The sequence below is a fragment of the Apis dorsata genome, unplaced genomic scaffold (genome assembly GCF_000469605.1).
Source record: "Apis dorsata unplaced genomic scaffold, Apis dorsata 1.3 scaffold_56, whole genome shotgun sequence".
Classification (NCBI taxonomy): domain Eukaryota; kingdom Metazoa; phylum Arthropoda; class Insecta; order Hymenoptera; family Apidae; genus Apis; species Apis dorsata.
In genome coordinates this window covers 207,182-210,875 of record NW_006263356.1, presented here as the reverse complement: position 1 = coordinate 210,875, position 3,694 = coordinate 207,182, and the positions used below count along the sequence as shown (strand labels likewise).

Here is a 3,694-nt window from a genome sequence, read left to right as displayed (position 1 = left end):
CCTCCCCTCTGCTCTCGCTCATAATCGCAGTCGGATAACAACGCGTGGACGAGGAGGTGGGGGAGAAAAACTCTCGGCCCATAATTCACACGCGTGACGGACGTTGTTGGTTTTCGTTCGATTTATGCTGTGCCACGCCACTCGGTCGTCGTTGTCAATCGATGCGTGCGTGCGCGGCTCTGCCCCGACAGGAGGAGTGGGAGTGGGAGTGGGAGGGAGGGATCCTCGAGGAAAACAGCTGTCCAATATATCTGTCGGGAATAATCGATCGGCCGTATCGTGTCGTGCGCGAAGATATTGGATGATGGGCAAAAGAAGGAAGAGGTGAACGAAAAGGGATATTTTGTAATTCTGGATTTTTTGAAATCCAGAAGGGAAAAGAGGATGTGTGAATTTGAATTACGGTTGTTGTTGATGCATTTTGTTTTTTTTTATATTCTGAAAGGAAGAATGAGAATATATTGCATATATTTCCAATGATTTGTGTAAAATATTATATTCAAGAATTATTTATTTTGATTTTAAAAAATTATAGTATAATAAATATATTTTACTATTGATTCAAGAATTTATTATTTTTTTTTTAAAAATGTTGTATAATTATTGGTGTACTTTGAAAATATTAATTCAAGAATTGATTATTCCTTTTAATAAGTTGTATAATTATCGGTGTACTTTATTTTACTGGATATTTTGTGCAGTATGTCCAAAAGATAAAACCTGAAGAAACCTTCAAATCTTGATATTCAATCGTTCGTTCTAACATTCTTTCGAGAAGTTATATCAATTGTAAACTTCACTTATACCACGTTGTATTCGTTGTTTTACATTGGCTAGAATATTTCTCTCACTTACGATCGATGTATGAACCTTCGATTTGCCCACAACAATGACGAGTAAAATTTCTCTGCTCCTCGTCGTCCTTCCAAAAATCTCGTTTCGTCTCGTGGAACGATCCGTCATTCGAGTTGGAGATAAATTCGATCGCCGATGACAATCTCGCTTTCTCGAAGAGAAAAATTGGCATCTCTTGCGTTTCTTTCCCTCCTCGCGACTCAACGCGATGAAACACGTACTCGTTTCTCGCGATCGATTATTCTCGACAGATACATCGAATCCTGTTCTTCTTAGTTGAAATATCCCGTCTGACATTTTCTGTAAAATATTTCCAGAATTCTTTTAAATAAAGTTACGAGAAATTTATTTCGTATCCACGTTTTTCTTCCAATTTTTGTTAATATCGAATAAACTATAAAAGTTTAATCATATAAATCGTTGCATTTAAAATGGAATTTTTCAAAATATATTGCAATAATTATAAAAATAAACAGCTTGAGATCTCGTGAAGTGAGAAACAAATTGCACGAATGAGTTTATTTCTTACATCATATATTCCAAATAATTATTCTTATCAGTTACAGAATAAGAATTTAATGAATTTAATTTTTAGCTAATGCAAAGTCAGATCGAGAAAATAGATCGAATCGTTGAGCGACGACGGTATCGGTCGATCATAGTAAAAAATGAAATTATCGACGAGTAAACGGAGCATTATTACTGTGACAAAGTCCACGCGAAACAATCATTTCATGTATCCATTCCATTCCTATAATTTCGAATTTCGAAATCTCAATTATATATCGTATACGGGGGGGGATTATCCAATGATGTTTAATCTTTGTAATATTTCGTATAATATCAGAAGTCGACGGATAATTTAATATTAGACAGATAATATTTTCGATTCTTTTCCCTTTCGAAATGTATTTCGTTGTATTGTAAAAGAATTTCGCATCGCGCGTAGAACGTGTCGCGCATCGTCGAGTTGCACCACTTGCTGCGCAGTTGCTTTGCGCGAGTGATACGAGCAAAGCATAAACGAGAGAGAGAATAATACGCAAATAGAAATTACCGTGTAAGAGCGATGTTGTTGATTTACAACAACCGGGGAGCGAAATCTCTTGACTTAACATTTTATTTTTCAAGAAAAAAAGAAAAAAAGGAACGAATATTCATGCATGCTCGAATTAATTCCTTTATGAATTGTATTCGTATCAACCTTTGTGCGAATATTTTTCTGTTCCAGGTGAGCCCCAAACTGACGAGGTGGAGTACGAGGCAAAGGTTATTAGCTACATTACGCTAATTGACTTTCGTCCATGCAACACGGGCTTCACGAACAGATGTTATTTTAATAATTATTATAATTATAATATTATTCGAATATGTAAACAACATATTACTAGTTGCCGCTACAAATTTATTAATTTATAATACATAAATTTTCGCATTGCCGATAATACTATAATATTATAATTAATTAATTTAATATAATAATTTAGTTTCTATATTAATCGTAATGATTATGGTATGAAATATTCGTTTGATTTTATAAAATACAACAACGAATATTTGGATTTATAATTTATAATTAAACAAACAAAAGTGATAGTGATATTTTTTTTCCCTTAACTTATTGAGAAAATTTTTTTTTCTTTTTTTTATGTACAATGAAATATTCGAATACATAACTTTCATGGAAATTTGTATCCATGATATGATATCCATTTAAATTTTTTATCGATCAAAAATATATCGGGAGATTTTCATGTTGGAAAGTATTTATAAAAATAAATGTCAAAAATAACGCTTGAGATAATCAAGTTAGAAAACTTGATTATATTTCGAACAATTATTATTTCGATTAATTATTTCATTATTACTGTACATATTTCAAATAATACTATTTTTCATCATTGTTAAAAGTTGAAATTAAGTTAAAAGTTAAAATTAAATTTTAAAATTGCTAGTAAAAAAAAAAAAAAAGGAAAAAAAAGTTTGGAAGTAAAATCGTTTGTGTAATATTATTAAAGAAAATGGAGGAAAAAATTCTTTTTAACAGATGGATGAAAGATCAAAACGTGCACATACGAGATTGTGCAGAAATTATAATTAATCGTTACTAATGTGTACTTAATTAACTTACTAGTATTTTTTAATTATTATCAAAATTAAAAAATGATGTTTTTACAAAAGCGAGTAATTTTTTAATATTATTAAAATATACGCACATTTTTATCATATTCTTCGTCAACGAATAATTTATCCCAAAAATTTTAATCAGCATAAATTTTTAATCAGATTCGATCAAATATTATCCAACAGTGAGAATTACATTTAACCTAGAGCCAATAATTTTTTAGGCCTAACAAAAAAAAAAAAAAAAATAAAAAAAATTAATCTTTTTAAATTTTACTTTTTAAATAAAATTAACATAAATCTCTATTCCCTCTTTATTTTTTTCGCCCCCCAGCGAAAAATATTTTACATCAAGTTGCTTTGCTCTTTCATTATCCCTCCCCTATATTCCGTCTTTATTAAATCTCGCTAATAAGTAATTAAGGTCAGAAAAAGGAAAGAAAAGAAACAAAAAAAATTGGGGAGGGAGGGGAGAGAAAAAGTTACGAGAAAGAGCATGGATTCCCGTCTCTAAAGAAAAACTGTTTTCCTCCAAAAGAACCGTACATCTCTTTCTCTCCTTTCTCATGCTCCTTTAGATAATAGGAAAAGAACTTTTGATACCGTATCCGGTCTTATCGCGTGGCGAACCGCGGAAGGATCGTAATCCTGATCCAAGTAAGTAGACTATGAACCGCGCTAGGTATATCCAGTTTTTCAACCCTCTCTTATCCTC

At 31.5% G+C, this 3,694-nt stretch overlaps 1 protein-coding gene and 1 long non-coding RNA gene across 3 annotated transcripts in view; both read left to right on the top strand.

The window, feature by feature from the left end:
- Positions 1–2,451, top strand: part of LOC116186785 — a 165,559-nt gene extending 163,108 nt beyond the window's left edge. For both annotated transcript variants that reach the window (XR_004151801.1, XR_004151802.1), the window contains one exon: positions 2,087–2,451. This is a non-coding gene — a long non-coding RNA (uncharacterized LOC116186785). The remainder of the gene's footprint in view (positions 1–2,086) is intronic.
- The window catches only part of LOC102676497 (furin-like protease 2), a 402,319-nt gene that overhangs the window by 326,285 nt on the left and 72,340 nt on the right, over positions 1–3,694 (top strand). The gene's annotated exons all lie outside the window — the stretch shown is intronic.